At 49.8% G+C, this 6,524-nt stretch overlaps 1 protein-coding gene across 4 annotated transcripts in view; it reads right to left on the reverse strand.

Moving 5' to 3' along the window:
• JADE3 (jade family PHD finger 3) overlaps nt 1–5,742 on the reverse strand; it is a 135,924-nt gene extending 130,182 nt beyond the window's left edge. The window contains exons 1-2 of one of the 4 annotated variants that reach the window (XM_059384777.1): nt 5,644–5,654; nt 1,912–1,955 (exon numbers count right to left, since the gene is read on the reverse strand). The gene's annotated coding sequence lies outside the window, so the exon portion shown is untranslated. Of the gene's footprint in view, nt 1–1,911; nt 1,956–4,994; nt 5,069–5,206; nt 5,343–5,643 lie in introns of those variants that run through there. The other 3 variants (XM_059384774.1, XM_059384776.1, XM_059384778.1) reach the window with 3 other exon arrangements.
• Nucleotides 5,743–6,524: the final 782 nt, after the last annotated feature.

Raw genomic sequence — 6,524 nt, forward strand, 5'->3', positions numbered from 1 at the left:
GCCATGGTTTAAGGTGAAAAACACCTTCCAGCAGCCTCCCACTGCCCTTGGAATAAAACACTAGGTCCTTAATGAGATCCCATAAGGCCCTGTCAATCTCCCTCTGCCTACCTCATCTATCTTTCCCCAGGTCCTAGCCAAACCTCTGTGGATCCCTTCCACATCTCTCTTTCACCTCCGTGTCCTCACAACACCTGGTGTTCCCTCTGCCTGGCAATCCCTTCTCTCTTTTACCTTGCTTATTCCTGCTTATTATTCAGGGTCCAGGGCACCTTGCTAGTTTCCCTTATAAAAGCATTCTGCCTCTTACTTGCTGTGTGACCATTGGCAAGTTACCTTTGCCTTACATCTCAGAAAGATATTCCATGTTGAATACTTAGCACAGTACTCAGTACACAGGAAATGGTTAACAAGTCATAGCTGCTATTGTTATTTCTTATAGTGACCTCCAACACAGCTCTCAGTACAATTAGAAATTACATATTTATTTGTAGGAAAAACAGAAACATCTCCTAGGATCCCACCTTAATATCTAATATATATCTAATACTGCTCATGCTATTTCCCCACATACTGCATTGGTGGGCGTGGGGTGGGGAGACAAAATCAATGTTTACAGAGCAATTATCACCTCAATTAATTATTACCTTGGAGATGTCAAATTGAGGAGATGAAGAAACTGAGGCATAGAGACATCAAGTACTGGCCCAGATCAAGTGATAGATTTGAATCCAAGTTAGCCTGACCCCAAAGCTTGTGCTGGGTATACCACACCAAAGGCTTCCCTAACTCATGAACCTTGTTATCTAAAAGCAACAAGTCTCAGGGAAAATGGATCTTCACATTCGACTCTCAGGTATCTATTCTTCAGATCCTTAACCAGTCTGATGTTCTAAGCACCTCGTGTAAACTCCTTCAACAGAATGCTCTTCCCCCTGACTGAGTTAGATTTCTTTCTTCCTTCACATTGGATGTTGAACTCTTAACGGGATGAGTTATCGATATTTCACCTCTTATACCCTAGCAAATAGGAGGCACTCAACAGATGTCTGCTGAACGAATTAAATGAAAATATTGGAGAATACACTACAGCTGCAAAGATGGGCAGTGGTGGAGTGGATTTTCATAACAAGGTGGAAGTTTGGCATAGTTAGGAAGACACTTGACATGAATGATGACAAAAAGGGAGTTTATCTTAGCCGCTTTCACACTGCTATGATTTCTACATCTAGCACCAGAGATTCTGCATGACTTACACATATGTGCTCCACAGCTACAGGTAAACTTCACTCTGCCTCTGGGGCCCTGCGTCACCACCAAAGTTCTGCTATACCCTACGGGTACATCTGCGCCACCCTTCAGGACAGGATGCCCTTGATAAATGCCAATCTCTCAGCAGTTACTTTCAAATGGTTCAGAAAAAGAAACAAAAAAAGCAAATGATAAAGCAAGGGGTAGCAACCTATTGATAATTACTGACCTTGGATAAAGGGAATACAGGAGTTCTTTGTACTATTCTTGCAACTTTTTGTAATTATAATCAAAATAAGTTTTTAAAATCTAAAAAGGAATTAGAAGAACTTTCCCAGGAGATTACAACACACAAGGTCTGGTGTACTGACCATGCTGGTACCATATTCTCTTGTCAGCTATTTCAAAAAGCACATTCCGGGCTCAGATTTCTTTGCCTATCAGCCAGTATCAAGGGACAAGGAGCTCCCTGGGTAGTAGGGCTCAGCTATGGCCTCTGGGTTGTGACAGAGATTAAATTATTTACTGCTTAGGGGCGCCTGGGTAGCTCAGTCGTTGGGTATCTTTGGCTCATGTCATGGTCCCAGGTTCCTCAGATGGAGCCCTGCAGCACTGGGCTCCCTGCTCAGCAGAGAGCCTGCTTCTCCCTCTCCCACTCACCCTGCTTGTGTTTCCTCTCTCGTTGTCTCTCTCTCTCTCTCTCTCTGTCAAATAAACAAAAAAATAAAATCTTAAAAAAATTATATATTGCTTAAAGAGTATTAATCAATGCATGGGCATCTCCTATCAGTCAAAAACACCAGTACCATTTCCCCACACCAGGCCCCCTACCTACTTTCTCCATTTAACTGCCCTCTCAATTACTTTTTACCTATGGGTTAGGCAAATTCTCCTCAGGACCCTTCTTTCTGTCACCCAAGAGAAGCAAAGAGGCAGTTCTGAAGGTAAGAGCTTTGCTGTTATTATCTATGGAGAGACCTACAGGGAGGAGGCAAAAATAACCATGGGGGAGTCACAGATATTTCAGAAAACAGAAAACCCAAAGCAGTAGTTACTTGTTCTGTAATGACCATTTGCCATCACCTTTTTATTTGCTCATCATTTTTACCCATTCACCCTAGATTCTCCCCACAAACCGGACTGCTTCAGCTTTCCCAGCCACTGTAACTGAACAACAGGGAGATACTGCTAAACCACTCAGTGTCCCCATGTAAGCCAGTTCAGGAAAGTGCCAGATGGGTGTCACCCAACACCCACTCCTCATCTATAAGGTGATGTAACTAAGTTATTCCCTGATGAGAGATATTTTAATGTAAGCCAGCATATGATCTTGACCTTCCTCAGCTCCTACTTTGCATAACCTCCATGAGGAAGGAGGTGCATTGTGTCCTACGATAATATTCAACCTCTGTATCCCTAGTCAAGGCCTATAAGAGCTCTCTGTAACGCCATGTCTTCACAAACAGCCAATGCCTCCTGCCTCCCCTTATCTTCCCCCAAATACTTGCCTATTTCCAGTCAGGCCTCAAAGTAGTGGGCAAAAAGAAGAAATAGATTTGCATTCCTTAGTAGAAAAATGGATTGTTACAGCTGATGGAACACGAGGAAGGGAAAAGACAGGCATTATCAAATGAGAGGATCATACACAACCTACCAGCCTAACATCCTCTGTTCACTAACCCATCTGTCTCAACTATGATGAGAGCCTGTGTCATCACGTGTCCTGCTTCTGCAAACTTCATCTACAGGCCGGAAGATGGGTCATGGGCACCCCTAAGGCTGCTCCTGAATCACTCCTGGCTCTCAGTTGATCACAAACCCTTCAGGAAGGAGTGGAAGGCCTTTCTCCACTTTCTCCTACCTGTGACCAAGATTCACAGGCTACTAAAAGTGAAAAGGCACTTACCATACTGCCATGACTCAGAAAGGCTGAAGACAATGCTTGGGTTCTAGAACCAGACCCGCATCCCTGAGTATTCCACAATTGACTGAATGAAAAATGCAAGGAACTGTTTTAAGACAAAGATATTAGGTCAGGAACTCATCTCTAGCAAACAGAACTGTAGAGAAGACCACAGTTAAAGAAAAGGTGGCTGTGATAGTAGCTAATACTGAGAAGCCCGTCCCAAAGATCTCTTGCAATCCTTTCACCACTTGAAGAGAGGTATTACCTTTTATAATTCAAGTATTTCAGCACAGAGCTCACTTTAAATGAAAAAGAAAATGATACGTTATGGAGGTAGACCACTCAGCTAAACAAAAAAGAAAAAAATCTATTTTCACTTATCCAGAGAGGAATCACATGATGCTATAAAAGCATGAAAACTACGGTATGCAAAGCACACAGAGGCAGGGATCCACATTCCCATTGTTTACAGATGTTAAGAAAATATTAAATTAAATAAAACACAAAGCTTTGTTGAGACCGACTCCTTTCTCACCCTCACCCTCACCCCCAACCCCAGGCTGGCAAGAAGTGCCTTTAGGGAAGGTATTTAAGAGAACTGCTCTGGGAAAGTGGATTCTGGGTTGCTTAAACTGAGCCAAGATGTTGTGCAACCCGTCTTTACCTAAATTATTTTCCATTACTTTCAGAGTTTAGAGAGAAGCAGACAGTTATCTTTATCAAACTGAATACCGGGAATGAGGTCGCCTTTCCCTTCAGGCCCCTGAAATCACCATCAACACGGTTTTGATTTCTTATACAATCAGACGGCGTTGCGGGAGGGCGGGGATCCCATCCTCAGCTTCACAGATAAACGCTTCTCACATCAAAAAACCTTGCGCACATCTGAGGCCATGGATTTCCTAGCAACTCAGAAAGTCAGAAGCGGCCAAACAAGTTTCTTGCCAAATGCCTGGGAACTACATATGTCCCAGGGCTATACAATGATACCAACTTTTAAACATGCCTACACATACCGCCACTACGGTCACTCACTCGAGATCCCGCCCCCCCCTTGCCTTCTCACAAATAATAAACGCAGGTTGCCCTGTGCGATTTAAAGCCAGACTTCACCAAAGCCATGGCTCTGAAAAAGCGAGAGAAAAAAAGATTGGAAGGAGGCTCTCTCTCTCTCTCCCTCCCCCTTTTTTTTTTTTTTTTTAAATCGATCGCCCCACAGCCGAGGGAATAAAACCAACTCGATCGCTGGAGAAAAGTTAACTTTGCTGTGCCCGGCGGTGGGAAATTTTCCCCATAAGATTCTCACAGCCCTCCTGCTTTTCCCATCGCCCCCCCACCACCCCAGCCACAGCCCGGACCGCCAGGCGCTCGGCGGTTGTTGCGGCCGCCCCGGACTGGCAGCGCCCGAACAATGACGGGAGGGGGAGGGAAAGTTGGCCAGCCCGCGGGGCGCTCGCGCTCCTGCTCCGGGGGTACCCGCCGCTCACCGGGGGCCTCGCCACTCCCTGAGCCGCCCGGCCTCCCTCTCTCCAAGCACTCGGTTCTTCACGCCCCCCAACACCGAAACAGCCAGGGGCGCGCCCTCGCTCCTTGGAGCATCCGGCCCCGGGGCGGCCGGCAGAGCAGGTCCCCCCGCTGCGGGTCTGACCCCGGGAGCCCCGAGACCAGGCAGAGCACAGAGCGGGAGGGGGCACCGGAGGGAACAGCCGCAACAGTTATGGCGCTCAATTCCTGCCCGAGTGGAGCTGCAGCCCGAGCCCGAGCGTCCGCCCCCGCCCCCCCGCGTCGGCCACCCGGCACTGCCCCGGGCCGACCGAGGAGCCAGCGGGCACTTTACCTCAGCCCACACACGCTCTCGGCCCGAAGACGCCGGGGACGCCGGAGCGACCGCGCTGTGGGGCCGGGGCGCCCCGGAACGCTGCGAGGCTGGGCCGGGACTTTGCGCTCCGCGGCGCCTGTTTCGACTCCCCGAGGCCGCCACTCCCGCTGCCCACCCGGCGCGACGCCCCCAACGCCGCCAGCGCCGCGTCCAGCTTCGGCGGCGCCTACCTTCGCGCAGCTAGGTCGCTGCTCCTTCTTTCAAGCTCCACACTCGGGCCCGGCAATGTGCCGGGCGAGTCCGGTAGGGGTGGTAACCGCCCCCTTAACCGCTCGCTTTCTTCTCTCTCCTCCCTCGCACCTGCCCCCTAATCTCCTCCCCACCCCCGCCCCCGCCCCGCCGCCTGATCCGCCCGGGCCGCCCCCTGCGCCTCCGCTCCCGCCCTCGGCCCTCACCCGCCCGGCCCGTCAGGCCTCAGCGTTGGGCAGGCGGTTGGGCGGCGGCGGCGGCAGCGGCAGCGGCAGCGGCGGCTGAAGCGGCGCGGAGCACTATTGTATTCCTGACACTGTGCGCTCCCACGCTCCGCCTCTTCCCCTTCCTTCCAACCCCCCACCCTCAATCACCGCCCCCCCCCCCCAACCTCAACCGCCGGCCGCGCTCGCCCTACCCGACTGGCTCCCCGCCGTCCGCCGCCGCGCGCTCTTCTGGCGGGCTGGGCGCCTTCGCCACCGCCGCGCGCCTCGAGGCTCCGCCCACTCGGTGCTCCCGCACCCGCGGCGTCGTGCTCCAGGTGGGTTCCTCTCTGCTCCTGCTGGGCGCGCTGCTGCCGGGAGGAGCCTCGGCAGGGATAAGTGCCCGAGAGGACGATGGGGAGGTGCCTTGGCTGTGATGAAATACAAACTAAGCTTTTCAGGGCCCCTTTCAACTCTAAAGTTCTGTAAGTGGACCCTCCTGTAGGAAACTCATTGTCGGCCACTATTGATTTAAGTTGTTTGCTCTTGAATTACCTATAATAATAAAGCCAGGGTGCCTATTAACAGAATGAATTTATTCAGTTGCCAGCACAAATGGGCTGTGATGGTGTGTGGCTTTTTGAGGTGTCAACTGGGTTAGGCTACCGCTCCAGTTATTCAATCAAACGTTGATCTACGCATTGCTGTGAAGATATTTTGCGGATGTAATTAAAGCTCCTGATCAGTTGATTTAAAGTAAGGGAGATTATCCTGGATAATCTGGGTGGGCCCTATCATTCCTTTCTGACTGCTTGCCCTACACATTTTGGATTTGCTTACCCAGCCCCACAAATTGTGTAAGCCAACATCTTTGAATGAATGAATGAATGAATGAATGAATAATGTGTGTGTGTGTGTGCACCCGTGTGTGTATAAAATATCCTGTTGGTTGGCTTCTCTGGTGGAATCCTAACTCATACAGATGTTTAAGCAACAAACCCCTTTTGGTTTATTTCTCTGGGTTTGGAAATGGACCATGTGCAATTACCATGAACTCATACTGTCATTTTCATTTACATTTCTTGGCTAAACAAAA

This window comes from Mustela nigripes, chromosome X (genome assembly GCF_022355385.1).
Source record: "Mustela nigripes isolate SB6536 chromosome X, MUSNIG.SB6536, whole genome shotgun sequence".
In the NCBI taxonomy this organism is placed as follows: Eukaryota; Metazoa; Chordata; class Mammalia; order Carnivora; family Mustelidae; genus Mustela; species Mustela nigripes.